The sequence below is a fragment of the Pseudophryne corroboree genome, chromosome 7 (assembly GCF_028390025.1).
Source record: "Pseudophryne corroboree isolate aPseCor3 chromosome 7, aPseCor3.hap2, whole genome shotgun sequence".
Lineage (NCBI taxonomy): Eukaryota > Metazoa > Chordata > Amphibia > Anura > Myobatrachidae > Pseudophryne > Pseudophryne corroboree.
In genome coordinates, this window is record NC_086450.1 from 435,450,041 (window position 1) to 435,467,554 (window position 17,514).

Here is a 17,514-nt window from a genome sequence, read left to right on the forward strand (position 1 = left end):
GAGGTCACTCCTCCCCCCTCAAAACTACCCCCTCGCATGCTCACAGGGAGCAGGTGTAATTCCCACTAACAGGTTCTCATGAATTTTCAGCACTTTTTAATTTCTTGTACTCGGGTCAGACATATGTACAGATCAAGAGGAGAGGCAACCAACTTGGCAAAGCCACCCGGCACAGGAGACAGCCGAAGGTTAGACAAGGGTGGCACAGTGAGGCACATACTATAAACATGGGGTGGTGAGGGCACTGCCAGTGCCAGTTAACTCCATCCTAGCACCTCCGCCAATGGATAAAGAATCCATAGATAATGATGTATTGTGCAAAACTAATCTGCTTTCTTTTTAGAACCCAATTAGACAAGTTAAGTGAAAATATGGCTTCATTACAAGCAGGGATTTATTGTACAGATGGAGCCATGCTCATCTATCCCTTTAATAGGATCAGTGCCGTTTCTTGCTGCGGGTGAGCCGTGCAACCGCACGGGGCGCCCGCCGCGGCACTTTACGGATCCCAGATTCCCCCCTCCGCCCTTTTCCCGAGTACTGCTTGGGGGGCGGAGTTTCGCGGTATGACGCGGTTGCGTCGTGACGTCACGACGCAACCGCGTCAATCCGCGAAACTCCGCCCCCCGAGCAGGAGTACTCGGGAAAAGGGAGGAGGGGAAGCCAACTCAGCCAAGCTGTTAAGAGGAGGCGCCGGCGGCCGGTGCGAGCAGCGGGAAGATCTTCTTGACATGTACGTTGATCATCTCTCTCCCTCTCCCTTCCTTCCCCTTCCTCCCCCCCCCCCCACTTGACACTTGCCTGCCGTACTGCATAGAATGGGGACACTTTCCTGCCGCAATGTGTAAAATGGGGGCACGTGCCTGCCGTACTGTGTAAAATGGGGACACTTGCCTGCGTAATGTGTGAAATGGGAACACCTGCCTGCCGCAATGTGTAAAATGGGAACACCTGCCTGCCGCAATGTGTAAAATGGGGACACGTGCCTGCCGTACTGTGTAAAATGGGGACACTTGCCTGCGTAATGTGTAAAATGGGGACACTTGCCTGCGTAATGTGTAAAATGGGGACACTTGCCTGCCGTAATGTGTGAAATGGGGGAACGTGCCTGCCGTACTGTGTAAAATGGGGACACTTGCCTGCGTAATGTGTAAAATGGGGACACTTGCCTGCCGTAATGTGTGAAATGGGGGAACGTGCCTGCCGTACTGTGTAAAATGGGGACACTTGCCTGCGTAATGTGTAAAATGGGGACACTTGCCTGCCGTAATGTGTGAAATGGGGGAACGTGCCTGCCGTACTGTGTAAAATGGGGACACTTGCCTGCGTAATGTGTAAAATGGGGACACTTGCCTGCCGTAATGTGTGAAATGGGGGAACGTGCCTGCCGTACTGTGTAAAATGGGGACACTTGCCTGCGTAATGTGTAAAATGGGGACACTTGCCTGCCGTAATGTGTGAAATGGGGGAACGTGCCTGCCGTACTGTGTAAAATGGGGACACTTGCCTGCGTAATGTGTAAAATGGGGACACTTGCCTGCGTAATGTGTAAAATGGGGACACTTGCCTGCCGTAATGTGTGAAATGGGGGAACGTGCCTGCCGTACTGTGTAAAATGGGGACACGTGCCTGCCGCAATGTGTGAAATGGGAACACCTGCCTGCCGCAATGTGTAAAATGGGGACACGTGCCTGCCGTACTGTGTAAAATGGGGACACTTGCCTGCGTAATGTGTAAAATGGGGACACTTGCCTGCCGTAATGTGTGAAATGGGGGAACGTGCCTGCCGTACTGTGTAAAATGAGGAGTCTTGCCTGCATAATGTGTAAAATGGGGACACTTGCCTGCGTACTGTGTAAAATGGGGACACTTGCCTGCCGCAATGTGTGAAATGGGAACACCTGCCTGCCGCAATGTGTAAAATGGGGACACGTGCCTGCCGCAATGTGTGAAATGGGGACACGGGCCTTCCGCAATGTGTAAAATGGGGACACGGGCCTGCCGCAATGTGTAAAATGGGGACACGTGCCTGCCGCAATGTGTAAAATGGGGACACGGGCCTGCCGCAATGTGTAAAATGGGGGAACGTGCCTGCCGTACTGTGTAAAATGGGGACACTTGCCTGCGTAATGTGTAAAATGGGGGCACTTGCCTGCCGTACTGTGTAAAATGGGGACACTTGCCTGCGTAATGTGTAAAATGGGGACACGTGCCTGCCGTACTGTGTAAAATGGGGACACTTGCCTGCGTAATGTGTAAAATGGGGACACTTGCCTGCCGCAATGTGTGAAATGGGAACACCTGCCTGCCGCAATGTGTAAAATGGGGACACGTGCCTGCCGTACTGTGTAAAATGGGGACACTTGCCTGCGTAATGTGTAAAATGGGGACACTTGCCTGCCGTAATGTGTGAAATGGGGGAACGTGCCTGCCGTACTATGTAAAATGGGGACACTTGCCTGCGTAATGTGTAAAATGGGGACACTTGCCTGCCGTAATGTGTGAAATGGGGGAACGTGCCTGCCGTACTGTGTAAAATGGGGACACTTGCCTGCGTAATGTGTAAAATGGGGACACTTGCCTGCGGTAATGTGTGAAATGGGGGAACGTGCCTGCCGTACTGTGTAAAATGGGGACACTTGCCTGCGTAATGTGTAAAATGGGGACACTTGCCTGCCGTAATGTGTGAAATGGGGGAACGTGCCTGCCGTACTGTGTAAAATGGGGACACTTGCCTGCGTAATGTGTAAAATGGGGACACTTGCCTGCCGTAATGTGTGAAATGGGGGAACGTGCCTGCCGTACTGTGTAAAATGGGGACACTTGCCTGCGTAATGTGTAAAATGGGGACACTTGCCTGCCGTAATGTGTGAAATGGGGGAACGTGCCTGCCATAATGTGTAAAATGGGGACACTTGCCTGCGTAATGTGTAAAATGGGGACACTTGCCTGCCGTAATGTGTGAAATGGGGGAACGTGCCTGCCGTACTGTGTAAAATGGGGACACTTGCCTGCGTAATGTGTAAAATGGGGACACTTGCCTGCGTAATGTGTAAAATGGGGACACTTGCCTGCCGTAATGTGTGAAATGGGGGAACGTGCCTGCCGTACTGTGTAAAATGGGGACACGTGCCTGCCGCAATATGTGAAATGGGAACACCTGCCTGCCGCAATGTGTAAAATGGGGACACGTGCTTGCCGTACTGTGTAAAATGGGGACACTTGCCTGCGTAATGTGTAAAATGGGGACACTTGCCTGCCGTAATGTGTGAAATGGGGGAACGTGCCTGCCGTACTGTGTAAAATGAGGAGTCTTGCCTGCGTAATGTGTAAAATGGGGACACTTGCCTGCGTACTGTGTAAAATGGGGACACTTGCCTGCCTCAATGTGTGAAATGGGAACACCTGCCTGCCGCAATGTGTAAAATGGGGACACGTGCCTGCCGCAATGTGTGAAATGGGGACACGGGCCTTCCGCAATGTGTAAAATGGAGACACGGGCCTGCCGCAATGTGTAAAATGGGGACACGTGCCTGCCGCAATGTGTAAAATGGGGACACGGGCCTGCCGCAATGTGTAAAATGGGGGAACGTGCCTGCCGTACTGTGTAAAATGGGGACACTTGCCTGCGTAATGTGTAAAATGGGGGCACTTGCCTGCGTAATGTGTAAAATGGGGACACTTGCCTGCCGTAATGTGTGAAATGGGGGAACGTGCCTGCCGTACTGTGTAAAATGAGGAGTCTTGCCTGCGTAATGTGTAAAATGGGGACACTTGCCTGCGTACTGTGTAAAATGGGGACATTTGCCTGCGTAATGTGTAAAATGGGGACACTTGCCTGCCGTAATGTGTGAAATGGGGGAACGTGCCTGCCGTACTGTGTAAAATGGGGACACTTGCCTGCATAATGTGTAAAATGGGGACACTTGCCTGCCGTAATGTGTGAAACGGGGGAACGTGCCTGCCGTACTGTGTAAAATGGGGACACTTGCCTGCGTAATGTGTAAAATGGGGACACTTGCCTGCGTAATGTGTAAAATGGGGACACTTGCCTGCCGTAATGTGTGAAATGAGGACTTTTTTTTTTAATCCTGTGGTGGCTGTGATGATGAGATCAGACGAGGACACGCCCATCTTAACAAAGCCACGCCCATTTTAACTAGGCCACACACCCTTGTCTATGGGGGGGCACTTTTTTATGTGAATGGGGGGGGGGGCCGCGCATTTTTAAATCTCGCACTGGGAGCCAAATTGGCTAGAAACGGCCCTGAATAGGATTATCTGAGCCAGGGCAGTCAGACTTAATCCCCTGCTGTAATGACTTAGGGGGTCATTCCGAGTTGTTCGCTCGTTATTTTTTTCTCGCAACGGAGCGATTAGTCGCTAATGCGCATGCGCAATGTCCGCAGTGCGACTGCGCCAAGTAAATTTGCTATGCAGTTTGGTATTTTACTCACAGTATTACAAGGTTTTTTCTTCGTTCTGGTGATCGTAATGTGATTGACAGGAAGTGGGTGTTTCTGGGCGGAAACAGGCCGTTTTATGGGTGTGTGCGAAAAAACGCTACAGTTTCTGGGAAACGCTGGGTGTGTTTGTGACGTCAAACCAGGAACGACACTGACTGAACTGATCGCAGATGCCGAGTAAGTCTGGAGCTACTCAGAAACTGCTAAGAAGTGTCTATTCGCAATTCTGCTAATCTTTCGTTCGCAATTTTGATAAGCTAAGATTCACTCCCAGTAGGCGGCGGCTTAGCGTGTGCAAAGCTGCTAAAAGCAGCTAGCGAGCGAACAACTCGGAATGACCCCCTTAATCCCCTGATGTATTGTTTTCTCTGTATTGTATTGCAGCTGAGAACAATAGATGAAAGGCTTATGCTAATAAACCTTGGTGCACCTAGGTGCAGCAGATATAGCTGGATGAGCGTGGCTCCATCTGTAACTTGCATTCTGTCAGTAATAATGATTAAAAAAAAAACCTTAAAGGTCCATACACACTAGGCGACGTGCTCTATGAGTGATGTCATCTAGTGTTTCCCCCTCGGGCAGTCGGCGATATGAGCGATATAACCGTTTATTTTGCTCAGTGACATCATGCAGCCGCCGGCCGTGCATGCAGCTCCTGGACGACAGTCCAGATCGAGCATTCATGCACTGCCGACAGCGGGGCTGCCCACTGACCGTCGCTGACGGCATACACACTTGCCGATAAAAGGAGGGATGTCGCTCAGGAAGGGGGGAAATGAGCGGCGTCGCTCATTTTATCAGCAAGTGTGTATGGGCGTGTGTATGGGTCTTTAGTCAAGGTGAAACATAAATAAATGTATTATTATTTTTTTTACCAGTTATTTATATAGCGCACACATATTCCGCAGCGCTTTACAGAGAATATTTGGCCATTCCCATTAGTCCCTGCCCCAGTGGAGCTTACACTCTATATTCCCTATCACATGGACACGCACACACATTCACACTAAGGTTAATTTTTGTTGGGAGCCAATTAATCTACCAGTATATTTTTGGAGTGTGGGAGGAAACCCACGCAAGTATGGGGAGAATATACAAACTCCACACAGTTAGGGCCATGGTGGGAACCGATCCCATGACCTCAGTGCTGTGAAGCAGTAATGCTAACCAATACACCATCCGTACTGCCCGTAAATATAGGTGTGGGTCAGCGATACACAGTCTTATGGTCGACAGTCATTAGGGTGAAACCAAATGGCTGACATGCATTAGGTCGACAGGTACAAAGGTCGACAGTGCTTACGGTCAACAGTGATTAAGGTCGACAGACTCAAAAGGTTGACATGACAGTGTTCGTTACATAATTGGTCTGCACATGTTTTTTTGGACCAAATCTTGTATATTTCATGTTATGTGACCACCCTCAGTACAAACGTGTACCCTCGCAGAGGGTAGCTCTGACAGCCCAAGCCATCCCTAATCTACTGAGCATGTGCAGGGATCTGTGTGGGCCTGCAAGTCTGGGTTCCAATGTTATTACAAAAAATAAATAACTTAAAAGGGCATTTATACTTTTAAATAAATGGTAGCTAAATAGAAATAAAGAAATGTATGACCTAAATTGGTGCTTTTATCATGTAGCATAGTACCACCAGAGCAGAGACGCCTTGCTCAGGTGGTACTATGGTGGCTTACCATATGTTTGCAACTGTATGTACTGTAACTTAGATATCTGCATCACACTTCCCAACTGTCCCGATTCCAGCAGGACAGTCCCGCTATTCGGACATTGTCCTGCTGTCTCACCCGCGGGTTGCTGTGTCCCGGGGGGTGGAGTTGAGAGATCCTGTGATCACCGCTGCTCTGCTCTGCAAAGCAGCCGGTGATCACTGACTTAGATGCCATGCGCATGCACACAGCATCTAAACAGTGCTGGAGAGTGAGGCGGGGGCTGCCCAGCTGCTCAGGGAGCGCTGGCCACGCCCCCAAAATGACGAAAACAGGGGTTGTGCGTCGTGCGATAAGGCCACACCCCTTCTGGTGAGGCCCCACCCCTTCCTTTGAAGCCCCGTCCCTTTACGGCTGCACCTCCGGTGCCACAGATCCAGATTTCAGCAGTTCAGAAGTTGGGAGGTATGCTGCATTACTATTATCATGTAGGATGTAAAAGTGGGTACACACTAATAGATATATCTGCCAATCAATTGATCGGCAGATAGATCTATGGACGGATCGGGCAGTGTGTTGAGCATACGCCCGCCCAGTTCAGCTGTCAATCACCACCGGCTGCCGCAGCATGTGTACGGGCGGTCGGCCGACTGCCCGTACACACAGCGATGCGCCAATATATTGGTAGATATATTGGCCGTCGGCTGTGCTGCGAGGCCGATGCGATATGTCTGTGAATGATGGAGTTCACAGACATATCGCCCGTACACCCTGGCCGACGGACCCACGATATATCAGCCAGTGTGTACCCACCTTAAGTCTCTTTTGCTGTTCTATTGCTACAGTATGTGATGGGGATTTTTTTCTTCTTCCTTGTCTAGATTTGCCCCTCCCTTACATACACCTGTGATAGGCCAATAAATCGATTGAGCAACTACAGTACCATTCTATGTATCAGTGGATGTTAATCAGGTTTGTTAGCAAACCCAAAAAGTTAGCAATTGAGCAAAACTATGTTGCACTGCAGGTGGGGCAGATGTAACATGTGCAGAGTGATTTAGATTTGGGTGGGTTATATTGTTTCTGTGCAGGGTAAATACTGGCTGCTTCATTTCTACACTGCAATTTAGATGTCAGTTTGAACACACATTATGTTTTTATTTTTTCATGTTAATGCCAACAGACATAATACAGGTTGAGTATCCCATATCCAAATATCCGAAATACGGAATATTCCGAAATACGGACTTTTTTGAGTGAGAGTGAGATAGTGAAACTTTTGTTTTTGATGGCTCAATGTACACAAACTTTGTTTATTACAAGAAGTTATTAAAAATATTGTATTAAATGACCTTCAGGCTGTGTATATAAGGTGTATATGAAACATAAATGAATTGTGTGAATATAGACACACTTTGTTTAATGCACAAAGTTATAAAAAATATTGTCTAAAATGACCTTCAGGCTGTGTGTATAAGGTGTATATGTAACATAAATGCATTCTGTGCTTAGATTTAGGTCCCATCACCATGATATCTCATTATGGTATGCAATTATTCCAAAATACGGAAAAATCCCATATCCAAAATACCTCTGGTCCCAAGCATTTTGGATAAGGGATACTCAACCTGTAGTGGCAGTACACTGTATGAGACAGCAACATTGACTGCACATTATTACAGAGGGAACCCCAGTCATGTATAGGGCTGTAAGCCCCAGTGCAATATGAAACACCCATCGTTGAGACACTGAAGTGGAAAAGCCCCTGATGAGCTATGAGCTAGAGCTATGGAAAATTATAAGATGCTTCACCAGAGCATCTCACAGTCGAAGACTGAAGCACACTTGTTTAAATCATGAAGAAGAGCTCTGCAATGTGTTATTGTATATGGCATGCTGTCTCCAGCCGCCTCACATGCCGTCACAGACCAGGCCTCACATACCGTCACAGACCAGACCTCACATACCGTCACAGACCAGGCCTCACATACCGTCACAGACCAGGCCTCACATACCGTCACAGACCAGGCCTCCCAGGGCACAGTTTTGGCGGCTATGGCGTTTTTGTTTTATACAGATGTAACTAATAAAAAAAAGTATTGTGCAAATACAGTATATATATATATATATATATATATACACACACACATATATTATTCCCATTGTAACTTAGTTACTGCTACCTGATTGAACTTTCTCTATCGTCCTAGTGGATGCTGGGGTTCCTGAAAGGACCATGGGGAATAGCGGCTCCGCAGGAGACAGGGCACAAAAGTAAAGCTTTCCGATCAGGTGGTGTGCACTGGCTCCTCCCCCTATGACCCTCCTCCAAGCCAGTTAGATTTTTGTGCCCGGCCGAGAAGGGTGCAATTCTAGGTGGCTCTCCTAAAGAGCTACTTAGAGAAAGTTTAGCTTAGGTTTTTTACTTTACAGTGAGTCCTGCTGGCAACAGGATCACTGCAACGAGGGACAGAGGGGAGAAGAAGTGAACTCACCTGCGTGCAGGATGGATTGGCTTCTTGGCTACTGGACATCAGCTCCAGAGGGACGATCACAGGTACAGCCTGGATGGTCACCGGAGCCTTGCCGCCGGCCCCCTTGCAGATGCTGAAGTAAGAAGAGGTCCAGAATCGGCGGCAGAAGACTCCTCAGTCTTCTAAAGGTAGCGCACAGCACTGCAGCTGTGCGCCATTTTCCTCTCAGCACACTTCACACGGCAGTCACTGAGGGTGCAGGGCGCTGGGAGGGGGGCGCCCTGGGAGGCAAATGAATACCTATTTTGGCTAAAAATACCTCACATATAGCCTCCGGAGGCTATATGGAGATATTTAACCCCTGCCAGAATCCGTTAAGAGCGGGAGACGAGGCCGCCGAAAAAGGGGCGGGGCCTATCTACTCAGCACACAGCGCCATTTTCCCTCACAGAAAGGCTGGAGGGAAGGCTCCCAGGCTCTCCCCTGCACTGCACTACAGAAACAGGGTTAAAACAGAGAGGGGGGGCACTAATTTGGCGATATGCTTATATATTAAGATGCTATAAGGGAAAACACTTATATAAGGTTGTCCCTATATAATTATAGCGTTTTTGGTGTGTGCTGGCAAACTCTCCCTCTGTCTCTCCAAAGGGCTAGTGGGTCCTGTCCTCTATCAGAGCATTCCCTGTGTGTGTGCTGTGTGTCGGTACGTGTGTGTCGACATGTAGGAGGACGATGTTGGTGAGGAGGCGGAGCAATTGCCTGTAATGGTGATGTCACTCTCTAGGGAGTCGACACCGGAATGGATGGCTTATTTAGGAAATTACGTGATAATGTCAACACGCTGCAAGGTCGGTTGACGACATGAGACGGCCGACAAACAATTAGTACCGGTCCAGACGTCTCAAAAACACCGTCAGGGGTTTTAAAACGCCCGTTTACTTTAGTCGGTCGACACAGACACAGACAGGGACACTGAATCCAGTGTCGACGGTGAATAAACAAACGTATTCCTTATTAGGGCCACACGTTAAAGGCAATGAAGGAGGTGTTACATATTTCTGATACTACAAGTACCACAAAAGAGGGTATTATGTGGGATGTGAAAAAACTACCATAGTTTTTCCTGAATCAGATAAATTAAATAAAGTGTGTGATGATGCGTGGGTTCCCCCCGATAGAAAATTATGGGCGGTATACCCTTTCCCGCCAGAAGTTAGGGCGCGTTGGGAAACACCCCTTAAGGTGGATAAGGCGCTCACACGCTTATCAAAACAAGTGGCGGTACCGTCTATAGATAGGGCCGTCCTCAAGGACCAGCTGACAGTAGGCTGGAAAAATATCCTAAAAGTATATACACACATACTGGTGTTATACTGCGACCAGCGATCGCCTCAGCCTGGATGTGCAGAGCTGGGGTGGCTTGGTCGGATTCCCTGACTAAAAATATTGATACCCTTGACAGGGACAGTATTTTATTGACTATAGAGCATTTAAAGGATGCATTTCTATATATGCGAGATGCACAGAGGGATATTTGCACTCTGGCATCATGAGTAAATGCGATGTCCATAACTGCCAAAAGATGTTATGGACACGACAGTGGTCAGGTGATGCAGATTCCAAACGGCACAAAGGTGTATTGCCGTATAAAGGAAGAGGAGTTATTTGGGGTCGGTCCATCGGACCTGGTGGCCACGGCAACTGCTGGAAAATCCACTGTTTTTTACCCTAAGTCACATCTCTGCAGAAAAAGACACCGTCTTTTCAGCCTCAGTCCTCTCGTCCCTATAAGATCATATCTGCCCAGAGATAGAGGAAAGGGAAGAAGACTGCAGCAGGCAGCCCATTCCCAGGAACAGAAGCGTTCCACCGCTTCTGACAAGTTCTCAGCATGGCGCTGAGACCGTACAGGACCCCTGGATCCTACAAGTAGTATCCCAGGGGTACAGATTGGAAGGTCGAGACGTTTCCCCTTCGCAGGCTCCTGAAGTCTGCTTTACCAAGGTCTCCCTCCGACAAGGAGGCAGTATGGGAAAAAATTCACAAGCTGTATTCCCAGCAGGTGATAACTAAATTACCCCTCCCACTACAAGAAAAGGGGTATTATTCCACACTATATTGTGGTACTGAAGCCAGAAGGCTAGGTGAGACTTATTCTAAAAAATTTTTGAACACTTACAAAGGTTCAAATCAAGATGGAGTCACTCAGAGCAGTGATAACGAACCAGGAAGAAGAGGACTATATAGTGTCCCGGGACATCGGGGATGCTTACCTCTATGTCCCAAATTTGCCCTTCTCACTAAGGGTACCTCAGGTTCGTGGTGCAGAACTGTCACTATCAGTTTCAGACGCTGCCGTTTGGATTGTCCACGGCACCCCGGGTCTTTACCAAGGTAATGGCCGAAATGATGATTCTTCTTCGAAGAAAAGGCGTCTTAAGTATCCCTTACTTGGATGATCTCCTGATAAGGGCATAGTCCAGGGAACAGTTGGAGGTCGGAGTAGCACTATCTCGGATACTGCTACAACAGCACGGGTGGATTCTAAATATTCCAAAATCGCAGCTGATCCGACGACACGTCTGCTGTGCCTAGGGATGATTCTGGACACAGTCCAGAAAAAGGTGTTTCTCCCGGAAGAGAAAGCCAGGGAGTTATCCGAGCTAGTCAGGAACCTCCTAAAAACAGTGCATCATTGCACAAGGGTCCTGGTAAAAATGGTGGCTTCCTACGAAGCAATTCCATTCGGCAGATTTCACGCAAGAACTTTTCAGTGGGATCTGCTGGACAAATGGCCCGGATCGCATCTTCAGATGCATCAGCGGATAACCCTATATCCAAGGACAAGGGTGTCTCTCCTGTGGTGGTTATAGAGTGCTCATCTTCTAGAGGGCCGCAGATTCGGCATTCAGGATTGGATGCTGGTGACCACGGAGCCCAGCCCGAGAGGCTGGGGAGCAGTCACACAAGGAAAAAAATTTCCAGGGAGTGTGATCAAGTCTGGAGACTTTTCTCCACATAAATATACTGGAGCTAAGGGTAAATTTATAATGCTCTAAGCTTAGCAAGACCTCTGCTTCAAGGTCAGCCGGTATTGATCCAGTGGGAAAAACATCACGGCAGTCGCCCACGTAAACAGACAGGGCGACACAAGAAGCAGGAGGGCAATGGCAAAAACTGCAAGGTCTTTTCGCTGGGCGGAAAATCATGTGATAGCACTGTCAGCAGTGTTTCATCCCGGGAATGGAAACTGGGAAGCAGACTTCCTCAGCAGGCACGACCTCCACCCGGGAGAGTGGAAACTTCATCGGGAAGTTTTTTCCACATGATTGTAAACCGTTGGGAAATACCAAAGGTGGACATGATGGCGTCCCGTCTGAACAAAAAACGGGACAGGTATTGCGCCAGGTCAAGAGACCCTCAGGCAATAGCTGTGGACGTTCTGGTAACACCGTGGGTGTACCAGTCGGTGTATGTGTTCCCTCCTCTGCTTCTCATACCTAAGGTGCTGAGAATTATAAGACGTAGAGGAGTAAGAACTATACTCATGGCTCCGGATTGGCCAAGAAGGACTTGGTACCCGGAACTTCAAGAGATGCTTACAGAGGTCTTATGGCCTCTGCCGCTAAGAAGGGACTTGCTTCAGCAAGTACCATGTCTGTTCCAAGACTTACCGCAGCTGCGTTTGTCGGCATGGCGGTGGAAAGCCGGATCCTAAGGGAAAAAGGCATTCCGGAAGAGGTCATTCCTACCCTGGTCAAAGCCAGAAAGGAGGTGACCGCACAACATTATCACCACATGTGGCGAAAATATGTTGCGTGGTGTGAGGCCAGGAAGGCCCCACAAAGAAATTTCAACTCGGTCGTTTCCTGCATTTCCTGCAAACAGGAGTGTCTATGGGCCTCAAATTGGGGTCCATTAAGGTTCAAATTTCGGCCCTGTCGATTTTCTTCCAGAAAGAATTGGTTTCAGTTCCTGAAGTCCAGAAGTTTGTCAAGGGAGTATTGCATATACAACCCCCTTTTGTGCCTCCAGTGGCACTGTGGGATCTCAACGTAGTTCTGGGATTCCTCAAATCACATTGGTTTAAAACCAGTCAAATCTGTGGATTTGAAGCATCTCACATGAAAAGTGACCATGCTCTTGGCCCTGGCCTGGACCAGGCGAGTGTCAAATTGGTGGTTTTTTCTCAAAAAAAGCCCATATCTGTTTGTCCATTCGGACAGGGCAGAGCTGCGGACTCGTCCACAGTTCTCTCCCTAAGGTGGTGTCAGTGTTTCACCTGAACCAGCTTATTGTGGTGCCTTGCACCTACTAGGGACTTGGAGGACTCCAAGTTGCTAGATGTTGTCAGGGCCCTGGAAATATGTTCCAGGACGGCAGGAGTCAGGAAAACTGACTTGCTGTTATCCTGTATGCACCCAACAAACTGGGTGCTCTTGCTTCTAAGCAGACTATTGCTAGTTGGATGTGTAATACAATTCAGCTTGCACATTCTGTGGCAGGCCTGCCACAGCCAAAATATGTAAATGCCCATTCCACAAGGAAGGTGGGCTCATCTTGGGCGGCTGCCCGAGGGGTCTCGGCTTTACAACTTTGCCGAGCAGCTACTTGGTCAGGGGCAAACACGTTTGCTAAATTCTACAAATTTGATACCCTGGCTAAGGAGGACCTGGAGTTCTCTCATTCGGTGCTGCAGAGTCATCCGCACTCTCCCGCCCGTTTGGGAGCTTTGGTATAATCCCCATGGTCCTTTCAGGAACCCCAGCATCCACTAGGACGATAGAGAAAATAAGAATTTACTTACCGATAATTCTATTTCTCGGAGTCCGTAGTGGATGCTGGGCGCCCATCCCAAGTGCGGATTATCTGCAATACTTGTACATAGTTACAAAAATCGGGTTATTATTGTTGTGAGCCATCTTTTCAGAGGCTCCGCTGTTATCATACTGTTAACTGGGTTTAGATCACAAGTTGTACGGTGTGATTGGTGTGGCTGGTATGAGTCTTACCCGGGATTCAAAATTCCTCCCTTATTGTGTACGCTCGTCCGGGCACAGTACCTAACTGGCTTGGAGGAGGGTCATAGGGGGAGGAGCCAGTGCACACCACCTGATCGGAAAGCTTTACTTTTGTGCCCTGTCTCCTGCGGAGCCGCTATTCCCCATGGTCCTTTCAGGAACCCCAGCATCCACTACGGACTCCGAGAAATAGAATTATCGGTAAGTAAATTCTTATTTTTTCATCTCTTTTTTTTTTCTTTTAATTTATTAGCTATTTTCACAGCTAGCACTAGTCCTCGTTTCTGTTCTGGCTTTCATCCAACATAACAATTGGGAGCGACCACATAACTTTGACCCCAATCTTCATTTCATTCCCTAAAAATACCTTTCGATGGGCGCATGTACAGGTACTCGCAAGAGTCGCAACGCACTTTATTGGGGCACAATGGCCAACAGCCGTGAAATTGGGACTGTCCCCTCAAATCGAGACTGCCTAAATGGGGATGGGCTGGGTTTGAAATGCTGGTGGTCGGGATGCCAGCGGTCAGAATACCGACAGCGGCATCCTGATCTTGAGAATCCCGACAGGAGGAAGGTCAGCGTACTTACCTTCCCTTAATGGCCCCCTTCCCTTGCAGCAGACCCAAAAGCTAACTCTCCCCCTACAGCAGCCTAACCCTAACCCTCCCCAGGGGTGCCTAAACTTAACCCCCCTCCCTGCAGCCTAACCCTAACCCCACCCCCCGCAGCCTAACCCTCCCCCTGCAGCCTAAACCTAACCCACCATCCCACCTCCGGCGGCTTACCTTTCCTGCGTCTCGGCACGCGTTCGTTAGGGATCCCGACGGTCAGGATTCCATCGCTGGGCTTGTATCCCTCTTCGAGATGCTGGTGTCGGCATTCCAAGGGGTTGTGTATGGGATTCCAGCAGCCAGGATGAGCAACAAAACTTAACCCTCCCTCCCTTCATCCTAACCCTATCCCTCCCTTCCCGTAACCTAGCTCTCCCTCCCCACAGTCTAACCCTCCCTCCCTTCATCCTAACCCTATCCCTCCCTTCCCGTAACCTAACCCTCCCTTCCCACAGTCTAACCCTCCCTCCCTTCATCCTAACCCTTCCTTCCTGTAACCTAACCCTCCCTTCCCACAGTCTAACCCTCCCTCCCTTCATCCTAACCCTCTCTTCCCATAACCTAACCCTAACCATTCCTTTCCACAGTCTAACCCTCAATCCCTTCATCCTAACCCTCCCTTCCCATAGCCTAACCCTAACCCTCCCTTCCCACAGTCTAACGGAGGGTTAGGGTTAGGCTACGGGAAGGGAGGGTTAGGGTTAGGCTAACCCTCCCTTCCTGTAACCTAACCGTCCCTTCCCGCAGCCTAACCCTAACCCTCTCAACCCATAACCTACCCTCCCTTCCCTCAGTCTAACCCTCCCTTCATCCTAACCCTAACCCTCCCTTCTTGCAGCCTAACCCTAACCATTCCTTTCCACAGTCTAACCCTCCCTTCCCGCAGCCTAACCCTAACCCACCCTTCCCGTAGCCTAACCCTAACCCTCCCTTTCCACAGTCTAACCCTCCCTTCCCGCAGCCTAACCCTAACCCACCCTTCCCGCAGCCTTACCCTAACTCACTCTTCCCGTAACCTAACCCTTCCTTCCCACAGTCTAACACTCCCTCCCTTCATCCTAACCCTCCCTTCTTGCAGCCTAACTCGAACTATTCCTTTCCACAGTCTAACCCTCCCTACCCGCAACCTAACCCTAACCCACCCTTCCTGTAGCCTAACCCTCCCTTTACACAGTCTAACCCTCCAATCCCGCAGCCTAACCCGAACCCACCCCTCCCGCAGCCTAACCCTAACCCACCCTTCCCGTAGCCTAACCCTAACCCTCCCTTCCCACAGTCTAACCCTCCCTCTCTGCAGCCTAACCCTAACCCTCTCCTCTCGCAGCCTAACCCTAGATCCCGCTGCCGCCCCCCCCCCCCCCCCCTCACTCATCCCAGGGGAGTAACTAGGGGTTTTGGTGCCCAGGGCAAAATTAAAATGGTGCATGCAGAGTAGACTCTATAAAAGCCAGAGTCTGGTCACTGCTGGAGAGGGGGGGCCTGCACACGGGACCCCTCCTCTCTTAAAATGCCCCTTGTACATGTATTTTATTTGGTTTGGAAGAATTATATTTAAAGGAGACTTGGATATGTACAGTATGTATGTATGTATGTATGTATGTATGTATGTGGTACGTATGTATGTATGTGGTATGTATGTAAAGAGGGAGACAGAGCAATACAGTTGTCTTTGCTATAAAATTTGGGAACATAAGAGATCACGTTAACATTTAGAACTTTCTAGATATTCAGCGGGTGCTCCGTAGTGCCGTGTGGCATGTTTGCTCCTTATAAGTTCAGTAACGTTTACCAGAAGGCAGAGCTGACATGTGGGGAATGTGCGCAGACTAAATACTGATGAAATCCTGCCCTGTGATGCCATTTCCCTTACTCTAAATACCAGTGACACCGCGCTCTCTCCACTCTGCCCAGGGGGATCACGCTGTTTGTACAAGTGATGCCTCCCAGACCTGCGCCCGCAGAGACGGGATCCTGCCTCCTGGGCAATTCGCTTATCAAGCGATACTTCTAGCCCAGTTTAAAGGTATAGTATGGTCCCTATTTTTTAGGGTCTCCAGTGTACTTGGACAAATTAACATAATCATAAATAAAATATTCATGTTTCATACTTTGTCGAGAATCCTTTGCAGGCAGTGACTTCATGAAGTCTGGAACCCCTGCACATCACCAAATGCTGGGTCTCCTCCTTTGCTGTGCTTTCCATGCCTCATATTTACTGCAGTTGTTTTCAGTTTGTCTGTTCGTGGGCCGTCCTGCCATTAGTAATGTCTCCAGCAAGTGAACTGTATGCTTGATTGGGCTGAGGTCAGGTGATTGACTCGGCCATTGCAGAATATTCCACTTCTTTTGCAGAAGATGTGGATCATGAGCCATTCCAAGCCTTCACCATACTTTTTTCTTCCCATAATTCTGGTACAGGTACAGGTTGCACAAAGCATACTGTTCCAGAACTGGGCTGGCTTTTTATATGTTTATTGTCAAAGTCTAATTTATCCTTTTTATATTTCGGGCTTATGACTGGTTTGCAGCTTGTGGTGAACCCTCTCTATTTGCTTTTGTGAAGTCTTCTCTTCATAGTAGACTTGTATAATAATATCCCTACCTGGGTTCCGGTATGAATGGTCGACCAAGTTATGGTCGACAGTCATTAGGTCGACCACTATTGGTCGACATTGACATGGTCGACGTGGACACATGGTCGACACGTGAAAATGGTCGATACATGAAAAGGTCGACATGATTTTTTAAACTTTTTTTGGCGTAAAGTGACTGGGAACCCCAATTAGTGCACCGCGTCACCTCGCATGGCTCGCTTCGCTCGCCATGCTTCGGGCATGGTGCCTTCGCTCCGCTACCGCTTCGCTTGGCACAGATTACCGTTCCAATCGTAGTCCACGTGGACCGTAAAGTATGGAAAAGCTGCCCAAAAGAAAAAACAGTTAAAAAACTCATGTCGACCTTTTCATGTGTCGACCTTTCATGTGTCGACCATTTTCATGTGTCGACCATGTGTCCATGTCGGCCATGTCAATGTCGACCAATAGTGGTCGACCTAATGACTGTCGACCATAACATGGTCGACCATGTGAACGGATACCCTCTTGGAGACTGTTCTTCACTTGGCTGGATATTGTGACCTGTTTTATCTTTACAATGGAAAAGATCCTGAGATCATCCACCACTGTTGTCTTCTGTGGATGTCCACGTCTGTTTGCGTTGCCGAGCTCCCCAGTTTGTTATTTTTCTCAGAGTGCACCAAACTGTTGAT

At 48.9% G+C, this 17,514-nt stretch overlaps 1 protein-coding gene across 1 annotated transcript in view; it reads left to right on the top strand.

The window, feature by feature from the left end:
- Positions 1-627: 627 nt before the first annotated feature.
- The window catches only part of CACNA1H (calcium voltage-gated channel subunit alpha1 H), a 638,058-nt gene continuing 621,171 nt past the window's right edge, over positions 628-17,514 (top strand). The window contains exon 1 of the mRNA XM_063934881.1: positions 628-733. The gene's annotated coding sequence lies outside the window, so the exon portion shown is untranslated. The remainder of the gene's footprint in view (positions 734-17,514) is intronic.